Below are 20,812 nucleotides of genomic sequence, written 5' to 3'. Positions count from 1 at the left end.
CCTTGTTCCAGATGAAGAAGTAAGATGAATGGGCAGAAGTTATAGGATAGCAGATTTCAACTTTATCCTATTTCAAAAGATAAAAGCTCTTCAAAACCAGAATGGCTGCTTTGTGAAGCTAGTGAGGCCCCCTTCCCTAGAATTATCAAAGCAGAAGGTATACCCCCTATTAGGAATGCTAAAGAGATTTCTGCATCAGGCAGGAATCTGGGTGGATCTGGGTCCCTAACCTTTTGAATTTCAAGAACCAGTAACATCTCTTTATAATTTGCCATGTGAGAAATTTTTTTCAAAAATCAACTACCATCTACTATCACCATCATTTCACAAAAATGAAGACATTTAACACCAAAGAACAGGGAAGAGATTTTATCAGCATAAAGGGCAATCCTTTATAGCAAGTAAACTTAACTTTCTGAAAAAACACACCTAATTTTTCTGACTTTGTAAGGGCCAGAAAAAAACATCAATCACAATTCCACTGTCTCATTCATTTATATTCCCAGCACATGGCATTTAGCAGGCACTCAATAAATACTTGCTCAATAATGACTGAATGAATGCATGCATTTAATATATAAAGCCCTGGGTTCCACAGAGTCCAAAAGCTTCTCTACTCTATCATGAACCTATATTTATTGACAGCTCTTGTCATTCCTGGCACTGAAACACACTACAGTGAGGGCCATTAACTTCCCACAATCCATTCTCCAAGCAATGAGAGTAACAATGCTTTATATTTGTATTGTGCTTTAAGATTTACCAAGCATTTTCTCAGGCTATCATCTCACTCAATTGTCTTTACAACACAGAGATTTGTACCCTGAATTTCCAGCCAGAGAAACTGATTGAGTTTGGCTTTCCCAAAGCCATCCAAGACGGTTGAGTCAGAATATGAACATAGCTCTCCAATTGCAAAGTGGATGCTGTTCCCACCTGCCTCAAGCTTCTCCCTAAGCAAGGTATAATAAACCTGGTCCTCTGGCCCTTTTGGGAAAATTGAAATGCTTTGGTTTAGCCACAAAACCACAGAACACAGGCTTCAACAACATAAGCTGCCCTGCTACTGCTGGGATCTATAGCCAGGCGTCCTTAGGGAAAAGCAGAGAGAGAGTTGAGGAGCACATAGCTTCCATCAGCAGCAAGCCAAGAGCCTTTATTTGCCTTCAAGACACCATCTGTGCACCAGGCCTTCTAACACTGGCATTTTACATACATACATACATACATACATACATAAACAAACAAACCTCAAAGATGATGACAGTGTGTAAGAAGCCAGTATGGGAACCTAAATTCAGAGTTCCCCTTCCATGCTGTATGCAAGCCAGTTCATGTGGGACTCCCCAATGAGTTGTTTTAGCCTGAAAGTAACCACCAATGCAGGAAACCAACAGTACGCTCCACAATTAAAACCACAGAAGATACAAAAAAACAACCACCACCAAAAGAAAGAAAAAAAAAAAGTTCACAGACTTCAGCAATTAATTTGGTATGTGTGTATGTGTGTGTATATGTGCGGATAGAGAGACAGGGGAAGAGAGGGAAAGATCTCATAGAGATTTGAGAACACACAGCGTTTTTATTCAAAATATAGGAAACTGAATGAAGACTCCTTGAATGTGGGATATCTCAGCACCTCTCCTCCAGTGTGTGACTAGAACATAGTAGAGTGTAGCTTAGCAACCCTAGGTGCTAGTTTTCTCACTGGTAATTCCTTGGGTAAAGAAATCCGAGCTCTATGACCCACAGTCCAGAATGCAGTGGAGCATCTCAGTAGGGCAGGGTCAAGGTACTGAAGCAGCAGTAATGGGCATCCTGAACAGATAATAAAGGCAGGGGTTTATGGGAGGGAGGAGAGAAGGTACGTGCTCTAAATGCCGTGATCATTACTGCATTCCCTAGCAACATGGGGCTGGCAATGTTGTCAGAATACCACATAAAAACTTGTGAAATCAGAAAACAGACATCCAGGAGACTGCTCACCTGTGTGACACACAGTAAAAACACAGCCAGGGCATTGGGTCTGAGTAGGGCATGTCACACGGGAGATCAAAGAATGTATGAGAGGGGGACAAACGGGACATCAGTTTACCGGAAGTGCAGAGCCAATGTCTGACTGGTCCAGATAGTCATTTACCCAGAGAAGTAAACAGTGAGGAGCAGAGCCCTATCAAAAAGCAGGGACTGTGAGGTTAGACAGAGTGGAGTTTAAACAATGATTTTATCACCTTTCTAATATCATGGTGGAGGCAAACTGTTGGTTGACTGCATTTTGACCTCAGCTGGGTTTGGCTCACCCACACTTATTGAACACATACTACCGCTGGACATTATACTGAGCAATGGGAGTACAAAGGTAAATATATCCTCTTTTCTTACCTCCCCAAATGGCAACATTATCTTTTCGATACGGTCAGTGTAAGACTAGATGAAATAATATAAATAACAGTTTTTGGCACACAGTAAAAATTTACTATCCATTAGTCGTTATTCTGGTGTTAATTGTGAGTATCCAAAGGTCAGTGTCTGAATATTTCTCTTTTTTGTTCTGAATAGGGAAATATTTTAAATAACAGTTCATTATTTCTCTGAAAAATACCAAGACCTTAAATGCATTAAATTCTGATCTTTGCACCCACCCCATCTATCACTTATTAGAACCTTATTATTGTTTAATGTTTAAAACCACCTTATTTTCGAATCATCCTAAATCTTAGTCTTCTTTCAAAAAAAGAAGCAGCAGCAGAAGGAAACAATGCTTCTTTACTAAACATGTGGCTTGGTAGTTCTTTCTGCAGAGATCACTTTAGAGGTGCATGCCGTCAGTCTCTGTCTGTATGAACGATGCCTTTCCATCCGAAGTCTTGACTGAAAATCTAGCTTTGCACAGAACTCTAGCTTGAGAGTCACTGAGCACTCTGAAGATATTATTTCATTGTCTCTCAGCCTCTGTTGTAGCTTGATGAGGACTGCTGTTTGTAGATAATTTGTCTTTTCTCCTTGCTTGCTTTGAAGATTTTCTCATTTTCTTTGACCTTCCAGCAGTTTTCTCTATTGAGTGTCTAGATGTAGATGTATTTTTAATTACCCTACTCAATACTCAGCATGCTACAATGTAAAAATCAATATTTCTCTTAAATTTTGGAATTTCTTGGCATTTTCTTCTAAAACAATGTCTTCTCACCTTTCTTTCCATTGTCTCCTAGAACACCATCGAAGTATATATTGAACCTTTCATCCTGTCCTCCAGTTCTTTCATTGCTCTTCCATGGATTCAGTACTTTCTCAGTGCTGAAGCCTGGGCAGTGTCCCATCGCAGATTTTACTTTCTGCTAGGCCTGACCTGATGTCACATCCATTCATTAAAGACCTTTATTTAAGTATACTGAGCCCTGTTTTCAAAACTTCTCTTTTTTCATAGAGCACTATTCTTTTCTTAGACTTTCTATTTCTTCTTTGATCTCTTTGTTTAAACAAATGTATTTCATCATCTCCTGGAATCATCCTGTTACTTTCATTCTTGGAACACTAACTTTGCTGCTTATTGAGTCTGGCTGGCTCTAACTCATGGATGTTTCTTTTGTTACGAGGTTCATGTCTCCTATTGTGAGTTCCTCTTCAGGTGGGATTATTTATTTTACAAAAGTGTTAGGGGTCCTGAGATGTAGAAGTGTGCTTCCAAGTTGTTTGTATTTATTGTTGAAGGGCTCTCATGGGTATCAATTATCCTAGATCTAGGATTTGTTTGTTTGTTTTTTATTGTGGCAAAAGACACACACATAACATTTACCATCGTAAGCATTTTTAGGTGAATGGTATGGTGGTTAACGACATGCACTGCTGTTCAGCAGATCTCTAGAACTTTCTCATCTTGTAGAACCAAAGTTCCATACCCAATGAACAACAATTCCCCTCAGCCCCTGGACACCACCATTCTGCTTTCTTTCTGTTTCTGAGAGTTTGATTAATTTCACTTAGCATAATGTCCTTAAGGTTCATCCATGTTGTGATATATGGCAGGATTTTCTACTTTTTTAAGGCCATCATAACAAATCACATCAGCCCAGGAGGCTAAGACACATATTTACTCACAGTTCCGGAAGCTGAAGTCCAAGATCAAGGTGTTAGCCTGATTGGCTTCTGGTGAAAGCCCTCTTCCCCTCTTCCTGGCTTATAGATGAACACCTTCTCACTGTGTCCTCATGTGGCAGAAAGAGAGAACAAGCTCTCTACTGTCTTTTCTCTTAAGGGCACTAATTCTCTCATGGGGGCTCCACTCTCCTGACCTCATCTAAGCCAAACTGTCTCCCAAAGGGCCCATCTCCACTTACTTGAGGGCTTCAATATATGAATTTGGGTGGAGGACACAATTTAGTACATAGCAGTATGTATATACTATATTTTCTTAATCCATTCATCTAACAAAGTCCAAAGTCCAAGATATCATTTTTTATAACTTTTTTTATCCTAAAGTTCCTATAATGGGCAAGGAGCATAAATGCAGACCCCCTACATATGAGTGGTATAGGCAGACAGTCCCTCTTTCTCACAGGTGGTACAGTAAACCCCAGGATAGATGGTAAGCCTCCTTGCTATTTACTCCAGGACAGTAAACAGAAGTTTGCTCATCTCTCTTAAAAAGCTCTTGAAGGTTCTGGGTTCTATCCAAGGGCTCCATTCCAGCCCCCTGAAACCTTGCATGCCTGACCCAGACCCTCATCTTCTACTCCCACAGCCTATACTCTTATCCAGATCCAAACTTCTGTGGGTCACCATGCCTTAGCTATTTTGAACCTATTCTTTCTTTTGTAGAGTTAAAATATGTGTATCTATGACACAGGACTGTTTTCGGACTTAAGTCACACAATTCACATGAAGCTCCTATATAAGGCTTGGCATACACCAGATATTCAATGAATCATTGCTACTTTTATTTCCAAACCCCAATTCAGCCCAGTCCAGCCAAAATCACTCCTCTTCCTCTTAAAAATGTCATAAAAACTTAAAAGCTATAACATATAACATTATCTACCTTGGACTGCCCACACAATACCTCCCCTTTCTTATGAAAAAGACAGGAGAAGAAAACATGAAATACAAGACATGTTAACAATCAGCTACAAAGTCTGAACCCCAATATCATTTCTGTATATGAGATAGCTCCAATATAAAACACTTGCTAATGTATGGATTCAAACAAAATGCATGGAACTCTCACCAACCTAACAAACACACACACACACACACACACACACACACACACACATAGTTATTAGTTTTATCTAAATCAAATTGATCATAAAGATAAACATCTTAAATGTCCATTCATCCCTCAAGCAGGAAACATGTTCATATTGTATTAAACACTGGTCAGCCTGTTGCTAAACATTGAATTCCAGCTAGTTCACAACACAATAGTTTATCCTAGCTTAGAATCTGTTCCAGATCATGATAGTCTGTCTTGCCTTAGTCAGTACTTCTGTCCCTTTTGTTGGATTCCATGAGTGGTTGGTCCATGATTTCCCTTGCAGTGGAAAGTACCATAAAGCAAAACCCCAGGTCCTTCCAACGTGGTAGCTGCATGTTCTGAGAGCGGGAGGTTTCCTGGGCCCTTCTCATAGGCAGCCCACATAAGAAGTCCCATTATATAAAGCAAGAGCTCATTTTAACTGAGTCATCTTACAGAAATCAACAACAGTCCCAATACCAGCATGTTTGACTTCAGAATAAATGGGAATCAAACTTGAAAGAAAAGAAAAGCCAGGGGCAAATAATTTCATGACTGCAAAATATATAGTGCTAAAGAGGTAAACTCTTGCTCTTTCCTACCCCTTGGAAAACTGCTCTAATAAATGAAAATATATTGGAAAGAGAGAAGAGGAGAGGAGAAGAGAAAGGACGTGAGGGGATGGGATGGAAGGGAAGGGAAAGAAGAGGGAGGGAGGGAAAGAAGGAGGGAGAAAATAAGTGTGGTTTATCCCCAAAAGCAGCAGACTCCATGCGAACCATGTGTGCATATTCCTTTATTGCCTGTGTCCTCTTGGAATGTATTCAAAGCAAAGACATTAAGCATGTGTAATATCCAGAAGTGAAAACAGCCCCTCTTGACATAGCTCTGCAGGTTTCTGCCCTAAATGAGATAGTGAATCAGAAGGTTACACCTGCGGCTGGGTTGGGAAGAGAAATAAAAGCGTTCCACAATGTGTGAGCGTGTTGGGCAAAGACTGAGTCTAAGACAAGCCTGTGCAACGAGATTTTTTCCAGTCAGGAAAGGCAGAGCTAGGCTACGCTTGTTTCACCGCAGTGCAGACAGTGACAATTCCAAACTGATAAAGAGAGACCCTAAAATAGGCCCTCTATATCAGGCTGCCCTGCATCCCTGGGAAAGAGCCATTGTGTCAACTGGATGTCAACCCAAGCATTTTCTTACTGACCCACCTCCCTGACTTTCATCTCTAAACATGCAGATAAACAAATACGACAGTCTCTAGAGATTATTTCTAAATATACCAACCCCTGTTCCATACCCAAATGGATTCCCTGCCTTAGTGCTCCACAGGCAGAGGCAGACTCTCCAGCCTGAGCCCTGGCACATCCGCTCCTAGGAGAAACCTGGCACTCAGGGCACAAACCGAGATTCTTGCACCTTGGTTCTTGCTACCCTAAATCTGAGGTTTGGACAAGGCCATTATGCTGACACCACTTCTGAGACAAGGCACATTCTTAACTCAAATTTTCCTCCTGCTAGGGGAAGTCTGAGGAGACCCACAGGCTTGTTCTGCCAGCATATAGGCTGCTATGTAAGCTACCAAGAAAAAGCTTAAGGGCCCAGCAATAAACTCTCCAAATGAGAAAAGAAACAAGATAATCATGGCAGGACTTTTTAAGAACCAGGGCTCAGAAAAGAGGTGAGCCAGATTCAAATTCTAGCTCCACCCCTTACCAGCTGTGCAACCGTAGGCAAATTACTTATGCTCTTTGAACTTCAGTTTTCTTTGCTGTGAAACTGGGATAACAGGAGTTCCTACCTCATAAATGGGAAGTGAGGATTAACTGAGATTGTGATGCACGCAGCAAAGTGCCACTGGAAGCCATGAGCAAGGGCGGAGGGAGTCGGCCTGCACCCACTGAGTGCAAACACTCCAGGAGGAAGGTTCTGATAAACAATAGCTTATTATTCTTCAGAAGGGCCTCCTTGCAATCATCAAAGTCCCTGGTTGCAGAAACAATCCAAACGGAGGCCTGGGCTAGGGAAAGTGGGGGTGAGAAGATGTTGGCTGTCATGACGCTAAACTGTTTATAACTGAAGGAATGCATTAAGACACTCACGCTCAGAGAGCTGATTTATGTTAAGTAAATGGCCCCACATCTTTTGGATGTCTCCACTTGAGCTCTCTCTGCTGCCTGGCCATTTAAATGCATGGCTTGATCCGGGTTCCCATTTGGGTGTTGGCAGGTTGAAAGGCACTTCCAAAGCCAACAAGCTCTAAAAAGCCAAATAAGGCCACACTCAGACCACTCTAGGTGGACCACAGGGAGGCCCCCCGAGGATGCCAGAAGATGGTGAGGGGTGACTCAGACAGCATCAGCTGACAACTACACAGTACAAATGATTGTGGGTTATTTTCACTTCCAAACAAAATTTTCCATCCTATAAACCCCAAAGTATTTTACCAAAGCAGTGGGATCTAGTTCATCAGCCTGCTGCTACTGACAGGACAACCTCTTCAAGCAGGGAATAGATACTATTTTGAGCCACTGCCCTAGCACACAGCCTCCTGGCCCTGAAAGAGTGTATCAACAATAATCAACTGGGTAGAAATCTTCTGGAGACCCCGGAGGGAGGGGAGGTGTCACAGAAATTTTATGGTACAAACAGAGGGAGCAAGAGATCAAGGCTCAACTGCTCGTGACCACCTTTGGCAAGCCAGATAATCTCTGATCTATGCACTAAAAACAAATCTGTCACAGGGATCAAGTGAGAATAAAATAAGATACTATGCCTGAGATGCTTTGAAAAATATTTAGTGTAAAAAAAAAATATTTAGAAAGACAGTATAATAAAACTATAAAGTACTATCTAGTGACTCCTCCAGGAAAGTTAAATCAGAAATTAGAAGCTCTCACATTTAATTCACCTTTCAAATTTTGTCTATGATTTACCAACCTACCTGATTAAAAAATGTAACACAGAGTTTATAAAAATGGGAAAGTTTCTTCTTTTTTTTATTTGTTATGCCAAACACATATTTCAGCTGATTCTTTTGTCATCATTGAACTGGCTATTTGTTTGACAGAAGTGACTGAATCAGCTGGCTATTAAAATACAACCTATGCATCTGTCCATCTCTACCAGGAATAGTCTAAATAGTAGGTGTGCTACATGCCTTACCTGCATTCTTAAGGCTGTGGCAGACAACACTTATCGACTGCTACACTCTCTCCCCCCAACCTGGGTAACAGACTCCCCTTCAACACAAGGAAGTTCAGACAGCCACAAACAGTCCTGAATGGGCACAAAACCTGAAACCTATTTGTCGTCTTAGCTACATCTTTTACCAGGCTCGGTAAAATCATCTACAGAATGATTTTCATCTTCCTAATTCCTCCTGAACTTAATTTGCTAATGTCTAAAAAGAGACAAGATCTTTCATTTCACAATTAGACAAAAGGCTGGACATGCTAATACTTCAGAAAGGATATAAAAAGTTGATTTAAATTTATAGAAAAATATAAACAGTGGATTCCAGCATCCCTCTGAGCAGGTCCTCGTGGCCCTGTTCCTTCTGGAGCAGCTCCTAAGTGCATCACTGAAGAAACCATCCTCCTCCCACCCTCTGGATGAGGCTAGCCTCAGGGGACATCAGAGCTCACCCAAGACACACCCACGACCACCAGGATGCACAAGGACAGTGCTGCATGACTCTGTCAGGTATCTGAGCCCTTTTTCTATGAGCATGTTTTGACAGAGGGAAGAAAAGGCAAAAGCTAAGAGCCCAGGATCCCTTAAAGTGATGTGAAGAAGTTCCGCAGCAAGGGAAAGAGCACAGAAAGGGGAGATGACAACCAGAGATAAACCTCCATGACACAGAGATAGCAACTAAACCCCATAAAAATCATCTTTCATACTATGTTTGACCCCTTTATACCAGAAGTTGCTCAACTCCTGGACTAGGCTTTTGCTTTGTTTTGTTTTAATTTATCCCTAATGGGATTATGGTATCAGTGCGTACACTGTAAAAAATCTGAGCAAGACTTCCAGAGTCTAGAGGATTTACTCACTTACCAAAAAAGATGGTTATAACAATGGACCACGTTGCCACCTCTGAGAAATTCTAATGCATTTCAGCCAGTGGCTCCCTTGTCAGCTCCAAGAGGGCAGATGCCCATCTGTTTTATTTCTCAATATGTCGAGCACTGTGTCTATCCAGTATCTGCTAGACATTTCATACATGGCTGTCAAAATTGGTTACACTTGTTTATGCCCTCTGCCAAGTGGCTATTACAGTGCCAAACTCAGAGCAAGCTCTCACTTAACGTTAATTGGCTGATTGATGATTGATGATTGATAGTCTGACCTGTCTTTGATTCCCTAAGTAAAGAAAGCAGAATGAGTCAGCTTGATATATCTGGTATGTACCTAATATACCTAACAGATACCTAATGTACCAAATATGTATTTTAATGTGTGCCTAATATATACCGCTTATACTTTATGATATTAAAAAGGAGAAATAATGGGCTGACATCCAGAAAGTTTAAAATACTCTACCTGAAAAAGTCCCAAAGGATAGGCCAGAAATCATTAGGTGCCATAAATATTAAAGGAGGCAAACTATTAAATTTCATCATGTCACATTGGTTTCTGACAGTTTCGCTTATAAATACAGTTTTACTAAAGGACCAGCTCAGGGAGAATGATTTAACAAACCAGGCAGAGGTATATTTATAATAATCTCTCCCTCGTAAATGGGTCAAAACTTTCCAAGCATGTCTACATCCATGATTTCATTTGCCCTCACATCTTTGTGACGGAAGTAGAATTATTATTAGTGGTCTATAAAACATGGATGCAAATTCTCAGTTCTGGTAATAAGGCAGGCTGAGCTTAACCTGAATGCGCTGTTTCTACAATGCAGAGATATAGTGAGCAATGTTGGCTGACACTAAGCAAGGGGATTCCTTGGTCCCAGGAAGGAAGAAAGAACTTAAAGCTGAGTAACAAGCCTAGGCACTTACAGCTCAGATGGCCCTGGAGGATGTGGGCCAGAGCTGGGGCTTTAACATTACATGGCAGGAGACACAGCTAGGGGACCCCACAAAGCCAAGAGTGGAAACCAAGGCCTTGACCAATAGCCAAGAACCTGGAAAAACTGTTCCCCAGTAAAAAAAGACCCAGTCTAAAATCTCTGCCCCTTTCCCAAGGAAGAGATAAGGAGATGACGACTGACACTTTTCCTGTTGCCTCAAGAATCCTCCAAGAGAACTGAAGCAGTTATGTAGACAGGGTAAGGAGAAAGGGCGACAATGGGAAGCAGCCTGCAACTCCAAATTTTGATTAAATACAATAGCCTTTACTGGGCTGAGTTGATGACAGTATAAGATGACTGGATTCAAGCTACTCTCTGGGAGATACCATACCACCCACATCAGGGAACTGTGTGATATAAAGAACCCCACAGGGACCATCAAAGAACCCACAGAAATGTCGCCCTAAGAAAGAGGCAGTGTTGAGATGACTATCATAGCAGAGAACATAATGGCCAGCCAATGTCAGGCAAGAAACAGTACAAAGAAGAGAGATTAGAATTAGCCCTCCATCCCCTAAGTCCCTCTCCTCTGCCCTAATCCTAGAAACTCAGAAGTAGGGGAGAAGTGGAAGAACTAGAAGAAGAAGGAAAAAATTAGGTCATGCCACTCGTCTCCATACAAATCTGAAAGCCATGGGTAGGGCCTGAAGTAGTCTATGGACTTTAATAGTTGCAACATGAGTCTTAATTATTGAAATAAGACTATTCTAATAACTGAATGTGAGTGGAAAGCAAAGAGAGACCTTAGAGAATGTGAAAGAACAGGGAAGGGAGACCCAACTGAGAGAGTCTGAATGCAGCAATGGCAGAAAAATTAAAATGTTTCCTGTTTGTATGAGTCAGTTCATTACACATACATATTCCACTTATCTCTGACTGAGATTCTGGGTCTGACCATTTTTTTCTCACGATAATTAAAGCAACAGTATGCTGTGGACACTTCAAGTCAAGAAGCAAATATCAAAAATGTTTCTGGACCACTGAAACCATCAAGATTACCTACTGGAGGCAAATGCAAAATGGCACTATTGCAACACCTCCATAACTCAGAGTGCTTAGAACCTTATAGGAAAAAAAATCACAAAGAAGACAGACTCACACTCAAAATGTATATGCCATGAAAGGAAATGATCCACCACCAGTGAAAGTCAGTGGATAAAAGAAACGGGATAACCATTCCCTAAGGGCTGAAATAAATAAAACAATTTTAAATAGACTATAAACATTTCATATTTATAAACTATATATAATATTTATAGTATTCACATATTTTTAAATTACTAACAATCTAAACTATGGAATAGAAACCAAAGGGGAAAAATACACTATGAAAAAAGCCAAAACATTTGAGAAAGAACAAAATAGAACTTTTAGAAATAAATAACCATAAAAAATAAAAATGCATTTAAAGGTTAAGCAGGGGCAACTGGGTGGCTCAGCCAGTTAAACATCCTACTCTTGATTTCAGCTCAGGTCATGATCTTGGAATCCTGGAATCAAGTCCCACATTGGGATCCACGCTCAGTGTGGAGTCCGCTTGAGGATTCTCTCCATCTGCCCCTCCCCTCTCTCTCTCTCTCTCTCTCTCTCTCAAATCAATAAATAAATCTTAAAAAAAAAAATAAAGGTAAGAAAGAGATGAAGAAAAAACTGGTAAACTGGAAGATAGAGCTGAAGAAAATATCCAGAATGTAACAAAGAGGGATAATGAAATATAAGATATGAAAGTGCATTTAAGAGAAAATGTACAATGGTAAAGATCAATATATATTTTAAAATAGAGTTCCAGAAGAATAAATAGAAAGAACAGGAGAGAGGCAATATCTGAAAATGACTGAAAATTTTCCAGACTGGAGAACAACATGAGTTTGTAAACTGAAGCATCTCACCAAGTCTCTAGCAAGACTTTTTAAAAATTCTGTATTAACATTGTAAAACTGCATTAACACTAAAGTCAGAGTATCTTTTTAAAAGTCAGAAGTGTGATTCAGGCCTACAGCAGACTTTTCATCAGCAACAATAGAGCCCAGAAGAAAATGGAATAACTTCAAATTGCTGAAGGAATAGAACTGCTAACATAGAACTTTTACCTGACATTATTCATGAGTGAACCAAAAGAAATAAAGACAATGTCAAACAAAGACTGAAGAGGTTTGAAATCTACCACCATAGACCACTGCTGAAAGAACTACAAAACATGTGCTTCCATACCAAGGGAAGAAACCCAAAAAGAAGGAAAGATGAAACAGAACTCCCTCACAAAGACTTCCTCAGCAGCAGATTCTTTGTCACATCCACAGCATGTTAGATACAGCATCCCCAATTCAAGATCTCTCTCTCAAGGTCAGGGAAATACAAGACATCCCCATGCCTTTAAAGCCCAAAGCCTTTTCTCTTTGGTACTATTATTGAGGTCACAGAGCAGGGTTGTCTTATATTCTTCCTTCAACACCCCAATACATTCTTAGAGAAAACTTGGCTCAGAAATATTCTTTAAGCATTTGAGCCTACACTACAATTTCCCCGTGTACCGGACAGTATGTAAACAACTAGATGAAAAAAGTTTTCTCCTGCTGTACTTCAATTAATCCCTATGAAATATTCAATAATTGTCATTTATAAATGGATTCTTTTTTAAAAAAAGATTTTATTTATTTATTTGAGAAAGAGAGAGAAAGCACAAGTGGGTGGAGGAACAGAGAGAGAGAAAGAGAGGCAATTTCAAGCAGACTCTCCACTGAGCAGGGAGCCTGATGCAGGACTTGATCCCAGGACCCAGAGATCATGACCTGAGCCAAAGGCAAACGCCTAACTGACTGAGCCACCCAGGTGCCCCAAGAGTAAATGGATTCTTAATGGAGAGAGGGGGTCTTGGTGTTAGCAGATGCAGATCCTCAGACATAGGGAAGTTAAAGGATTCAACCAAGTTCTGAAGCAAAAGGTTGAACTCCATCTAAATAAGGGGTCTCTGTGCCCAGATACACCTGTACCTTGTGAAAACATGGTGTCTTTCAGAGGTTTCAAATGAAGAGACACTGCTCTCTCCTCCCCTCTGCCTCTTGTCCCTCACACACATATGGGCATACACACATACACACACCACAGGGAGATCCTTGGGGCATTTAGCCCCCAAATGTTAGAGGAACACTTCCCTAACAGTGTTGGGCCTGAAAAACACAAGTTAGATGACCTTTATTGCCATTTTATCCTCTCTTCCAAAAAGACCACAACCTAATTGTAACTCCTCCAGAGGCACTGACATGTGCCTGTCCCTGGTCCAAGTGTGCATAAACGTGACCTTACAAGGTGCTATCTATGGATGTCTCAACAAAGAGCTGTGCCTACCTCTCAGGGACACCAGGCCTATTCCATTTCTTCATCCAACTCAAGAACATTTTTATAGTCATTTTCTGATTCAGGACCTTCTCTTCTCCTTCATTCTATTTTTTAGCCAAGTCAAACTCTAAGGAAATGTCTTAGGACCAGTTGTCTAGAAAGTGTAACAGGCATTGAGAAAACCTGTCCATCCAGACTCAGCCCATGCTGGTACCATCAGAGGAAAAGGGTGGCTTCCAAGTTTCCATGAAGTGGAAAAAGGGAAAACCCCAAAGTCTTGCCACCCAGATCCAGCAAGAGATCAAGGTGGAGTCAATGTTACTTTGAGGTTCTCCAGAACAAGGCCAAACTCAGCAAATAGGTTTCCCTTATGAGGACAGACTGGGTAAAACAGTAGCCACAGGATCCATCATACCAATTCCCAGAGGTTTCTGGGCAGGCCAACAGACAAAGTGCCCCTTCCCTAGCTAAAAAGGGTAGAAAAAAATGTGCTTCCCAGTAAAGGCTTCACCCCTATCCCTGGGACTACCCCTACACTATGGTCAAGTCTAATAGAAGAGGTGGGGATGGGTGCAGGGAACTGGAGGAAAAAGGCAGACCTTGGAACCACTGGACTGTACATACATTTCACCATGGTGATCAGTGCAGAGAACTCGGGTGGAAGTGCAGGGGCCTAGCTTCCCCTACTCAACTCACCAGGGCTTTGCTGCCACTACACCTCCCACTGCCCCTGGGCAAGTCTTTCCAGTCCACAGATGGTCCCTGCACGCATGACAAGGACTGGGATAGAGCGTGGAGATGCCTCCTGATCATTAACCCTTTCTTGGACCAAGCACTATCCAGCAGAGCATACTTCCATGGCATTCAAGGGGTGTTACTGTTCTTGGCACCAAAAACTTACATCCTTTCATTAAACATTCAGGATATCATATTTTTCTTGATTGCAGGGAAATCTAGGCATTGCAAACCTCAAATGGGATCCAACCTGAGACTTTCCAGTGGTTTGTAACATTTTTGTTGTGAGGTTATGAGAGGGAGGAGATAAAGAAAAAATCATAAAATGTTCTGTTCTCAGGAATTTGATATATTGATATAATGACATAAAATCATAGAGCTGGGATCCCTGGGTGGCGCAGCGGTTTGGCGCCTGCCTTTGGCCCAGGGCGCGATCCTGGAGACCCGGGATCGAATCCCACATCGGGCTCCCGGTGCATGGAGCCTGCTTCTTCCTCTTCCTATGTCTCTGCCTCTCTCTCTCTCTCTCTCTGTGACTATCATAAATAAATTAAAAAAAAAAATTAAAAAAAAAATTAAAAAAAATAAAATAAAATAAAATCATAGAGCTTAACACTTTGCAAAGGCTAACCGGTTCTCCAGAAAACCAATACCATAGGCTGGGAAGCTTGTTTGGTGTGGATAGGGTGCATGAGAAGACAGGCATGGGAGCAACATGCAAGCAGGTCATTCTCTATGTAACCACTCTTAGGCTGACACTTCTCATCTGGATTATCCAGAACACTCCTATCCACTGTTCAGCCATGACTGAGGCCAGTAGTGCAAGTTCCTTGTCCATGATGTCCAAGACGGTTTGTGACAACTGGATGTTTGATGTGCACTTCTATACCAGTCCTGATGTGACCTGCTTCCTTCCATCCTTGTCTTGAACACGACCTCAGGTCTCTGGAACATGGGCTCTTTACTTGGGTGTCAGTACCCAGAAGGTTCGCAAGAAGCCAAATTATGAGAGCTTTAGCAAATTTTGTTTCCATGCACCTATCCTTACACACACACACACACACACACACCACATGCACGCACATACACACACTCACACACACAGGCATGCATACACATGCGCACACACACGTACATCCTAGTCCACCACCCTCTACCTACCCTTTTAAGGCTGCCATCATCCACACCACCCAGGCTTGCCATCTTCTTCCTATTCTTATGTTCCCCCAAGGAAAGTCCACCTGCTCCTCTGTACATCCACTCAGCACTCATGGCCAACCAACTATTCTGACGAATAGTCTACGTGAACAGAGGCAAGCTAGAGGATTCAGACTCACAAATCCTACTAAAAGTATGTGTCCTAGGATGTCCATGCCACCTCAATTGTCTTAGGCAACTGCCTCCATTCTCCTACACCAGCTCTAGCTTCACTTATCTTTGCCCCTTGACCTACTTAGTGCCATCTCATTTTGGCAAACTCAATTCTGGGGAACCTTTCTCTAGAACTGCTGATCACTGCTGGCCCCTAACTCATGTTTTCTGACCTCAACCAGGCTCCTTCTGAAACTTAGAAACCCTTACTGATATCTTTGGGATGTCTCATAGTATATTCTACTAACTGTTACCTCTTTGTGTCTTCAAGCTCCGACTATACTACAACTGCCCTCATCTGTCTCAGGATCCAGCATTGCCATCCCTCAGACCCATAATATCTCCTTTTTCAGCACCCACCACCACCACTCTATATTTTCTCATCCTCTTCTTACTGTTGGTCTATTTCTGAAGACAGAATTGTACCTACTGGGCTGGGGTTAAACCTCCTGTTCCTGTCACTTGACCCCACTGCCTTCTTCCAGATCCACTTCATCAACAGCCCCCCACTTCCATGTCCAGTCTCTCATGTGCCAACAAATTCATCTCTTCTTTCTCCTTCACAGTTAAAAATCTTGAAAGAGTGATCCACACGTGCCTCCCGTCACACCTGCCATGCCTCAGCACTGAGCAATCTCACTGACTGCACACTGATCACTCTGAGCCCACTCACAAAGTCCATTGCTGACATCCCAATCCTCAAATCTAGTAGAGTTTTCTCAGGTCCCATTCTCCCTACCCACTTCTCTACTCAATAGTGATAGTGATGGCCTTCTTGCCCTCCATGGCCCCATGTAGTAAGGCTCTCCTTCTACCTTCCTGACCATTCTGGCTCTGTGTGCTCCATTCCATCCCCTTCTTGACCTTTGAATGTAAGGCCTCTACCTTCAGCCCCTTCATCATTTTCTTCTCTCTGTTCCTTCTCCCTAACAATGCCATCCATTTCCACAGCTTCAAATATCACCTCTAAATGAATTCTAATTCCACACATATGCTGGGTATCTTCCATTTACCCTCTACCCTCCCCACCTAGACTACAGCAAAGAGTTCCCTTGGCCTCTGGCTTTTGTTAAGAAAGGCCCTTCCTTCCCTCTCATGCCTGGACTACGGTCTCAGAACTGTCCCCCTACCTGCAGTCCTAGCACCCCTACCTCATCCTTTACCCCACTGCCTGCCTAGGCTTCTGGAAGAGCAACTATGACCACACTATTCCTCACTCAAACACTATAAATAGCCCTCTACTGCCTACCAAAGCTCTTCAGCCTAACACAAAGGATTTCTATATGTTATCCCTCTCCTGCCATCCCAACCTTCTCTCACTGCTCCCCATATATAATCTAAGCTCTTATCCAATTCAACTCACTCTTCCTTTAAAATCCAATGCATATGCCTTTCAACATATTATTGACTATACCATTCTTTCTCTTGGGAATGTATACCCCTCCTCTCTACCCCATTTATGTCCACCCTTCAATATTCAATATTCATCTTTGTATATGCTTTCTCCACTTATTCCATCTAACTGTGTCACCCTCCTTCTTTAAGCGTTTCACCTTCACCTCCCTGTAACAACAAACATATTCTGCCTTTTATTATACTTGTATCTGTGAATGGGGTGTGTATCTTACATCTCTTACTCTATATATTCCCTAAAGGAAGGGATCGCTGAGAGCCTGTAACCTTGAAGATCTCCTTTAATCTAGAGATCCTATGAGCAAATTCCCTTACAGATAACAGATGCTCAAAACTTTTTGTGAATGATCAACATCCCAATTCTGGAAGGGGAAAAAACAACTTAAAATTATTTTCATCACAATTGGCATGAGCTACCCATTTCAGGGACATTTCACAGTCAACTTATCTTAGGAAAAGGCTTCTTATCTCCTAATCTTTCAGACAGTTGGGCATAGGTCAAAATTTTTGACTATTAAATAATTGAAAAACAGAGTCAGAAGATCCTATCCACTGCAGACCAAATATGAGATATGAGTCACTGCGATCCCCTTGGATTGGAGCTTGGAACCCCAGGATGACCTGGCCACCCAGACATGACAGCAGAGGTTTTGACCTTGGAGAAGCACCATGCAACATTTTAGTTCTGGAGTGGCCACAATACACCTGTAAGCAGGTCCAGGAGGCAATGTGAAGGCAGAGCCTACAAGGGAAGAATGTGCTCACAGTGGGATTAAACTAAGTGTATTGTTCTCAAAGCAACCTGCATTTCTGTCTTAGCATACTGAGCTCTGCTAATCTTAGAAACACACACACAAACACACACACACACACACACACACACACACATTTATGGCTAGGTTGAACCCACCAATCAGAGAGCTTGAAATGGGACAAAAAGATGCACAGGCTCAAAGCCTAACATACTAAAAAAACTAAAACTGATGAGTTTTTTTTCCTTCCCTAACCAGCCAAGTTGTTCAAATTCTCTGAGACCATTTTTCCTCATCTGAAAAACTGGGATAATAACACTTGTCCCATGACTTCAATGGATTTTTTTTGAAGAATGGCTGAAATAGTAGACATGAAAATGACTTAAAAGTGTTTTAAACAATCAAAATGTAAGGTAACTTTATCACTTTTAGGTAAAACAATTACCAAAAAAAAAAAAAAAAAAAAAAAAGTCCTCCCAAGATTAGAAAGAAGCGTCCTGATCATTAATTGGTCCATTAATCCCCAGCACAGACCCATCAACTGTTAAAAATGTCCCCTTGTTTATCCACTCCCTTCTCTCTTACTCTCCTCCCCCTTTCCTGATTCTCTCCCCTACTTCTTTTCCATTGTACTTTTTTCCTCCCTTGCCTAGACTTCAAATGGTGTGAAGAGTAGGCAACAGCCCTGGAACATGCTTTTTCCCCCAGGCAACTCCAAAGCTGGGAGACAGAGACCCTATCAGCCAAGCCACACTGCCCTTCTACCAGGACAGATGCACAACAGCCATGGAGGAGGACGCAGCCCAACCACACAGTAGGGGGAAGCCTCCTCTCCCAGGGTCCTCACAGTTGTCAGACTGGATCCCGCTCCACAGGCGTGGGTGCCCCTGGACTAGACAGACAGGCAGACGGAGAGAAGGAGACAAACAGACTAAATAGCTTCGTCTTGCCAAACACCCATTTCTTGTCAAGTCACAAAGCCAGTCAGCATGGAGGTAAATGCTGAAATGGATCTAGAAAACTTCATTATTTTTTTGGAATGGAGGCAGCATCAAAAGACAGCTGCTAGATTGCTAAACACCTAATTAGAGTCAAATTTCTGATAGAGGCACTGGGAGCCCAGAGAAACTACTAGATTCTCATTACTGACATAATGGAACTTCCTAATACTATATTCTCCGCTGCACAAGATTCAAACTGGGGAGCTGCACAAGGAAACAGTTTCTCATAGCTAAAAAGTCATAATTCGTACCCAGCAATTTTACTTCTAGGTATATGTCCAGAAGAACTGAAGACGAGGATTCAAGCAGATATATGTATGCCAACGTCCACTGGAGTAATCACGAGAGCCAGAGTATATTCACAACCCAAGTGTCCGTCAACTGATGAATCAATAAACAAAATATGGTATATACTTACAATGGAATATTATTCAGTTGTGAAAAGGAAGGAAGTTCTGACACCCACTACCACATGGATGAACCTTGAAAACACACACAGTGAAATAAGCCAGGCACAAGAGGCCAAATATTGCATGATTGCATGTCTACGAAATATCTACAACAGGCAAATTCACAGAGAGGAAAGTATATCAGATGTTAGCAGAGGCTGGGGAGAGAGGGAGAGGGGAATTATTGCTTAGTGACTACAGAGTTTCTGTCTGGAATGATGAAAAAGTTTTAGAAATAGGTAGTGGCTGAGGTTGAACCACACTGTAAATTAATGCCATGGAACTGTAATACTTCAGAATGGTTAAAGTACAAATTTTGTTACATATACTTTACCACCATAAAGAACAATTTGTAAAGGTCATCATTCACATCTTCTTCAAGTGTCAATAAATGTGACTTGTAGACTTAGCTTTACTGAGAAAGTTAAAAGAAATAAATCTTAAAACCATTCTTTCTGTAACTGAAAGTGCTTACTCTCACCTCCAAATGACACCCAAGTCCCTAACTAATCTCGTGCTTCCTTTTAACTGAATCATTTATCATACAGATTGTCACGACATACCTAGCTCCAAAATGCATGAGATGTGCTGCCAACAGCTAGACTACACAGATGAGCTCCAATTATAGAATTATTATTGCTCACAATAATGCATGAAAAATCCATACAGACAGAAAGTAAATTCATGATAGCCAGGGGCTGAAGGGAGGGGAAAATGGAGAATGATTGTCAATGGGTGGGGGTTTCTTTTTGGAAGTGATGAAATGTGCAGGAATTAGACAGTGGTAACGATTGTGCAACTGTAAAAATACTGAAAACCACTGAATTGCATACTTTAAAGGATGAATTTCATGGCATGTGGATTATACCTCCACAAAGAAGTTATTTAAAAATCAATCAATCGGGATCCCTGGGTGGCGCAGCGGTTTGGCGCCTGCCTTTGGCCCAGGGCGCGATCCTGGAGACCCCGGATCGAATCCCACGTCAGGCTCCCGGTGCATGGAGCCTGCTTCTCCCTCTGCCTATGTCTCTGCCTCTCTCTCTCTCTCTATGTGACTATCATAAATAAATAAAATTAAAAAAAATTAAAAAAAAATAAAATAAAATAAAATAAAATAAAAATCAATCAATCATGAAGTCCAAGCAACTCAGCTGGCAAGGATGGTCCCTTGAACTCATCAGAATCTTGAGAATATAAACTGTCTATTTTCCAGGAGGGAATTCCTAAGAAAACATTCTAAGAATGGGTGGTGAAGTGAGGCCACTCCAAGGAGTGGTCATCTCAAAGCCAAGATCTCCAGGTCTTCCTTTAAGGTCTACAGAGGGATCTGAAGAACCAGAGAGGGCCCAGTTAGAAACCATGAGCACAAACGAATAGCTAGAGACTGGGACTATGAGGAGTGGCATGCAGAATGACCACATAGCAGTCACCAAAGAACAAGT

At 41.7% G+C, this 20,812-nt stretch overlaps 1 protein-coding gene across 39 annotated transcripts in view; it reads right to left on the bottom strand.

Moving 5' to 3' along the window:
* Positions 1–20,812, bottom strand: part of CACNA1C (calcium voltage-gated channel subunit alpha1 C) — a 746,135-nt gene that overhangs the window by 622,405 nt on the left and 102,918 nt on the right. The window lies entirely within an intron of this gene.

The sequence above is a fragment of the Canis aureus genome, chromosome 25 (genome assembly GCF_053574225.1).
Source record: "Canis aureus isolate CA01 chromosome 25, VMU_Caureus_v.1.0, whole genome shotgun sequence".
Classification (NCBI taxonomy): domain Eukaryota; kingdom Metazoa; phylum Chordata; class Mammalia; order Carnivora; family Canidae; genus Canis; species Canis aureus.
This window is presented reverse-complemented; position numbering and strand designations above follow the sequence as displayed.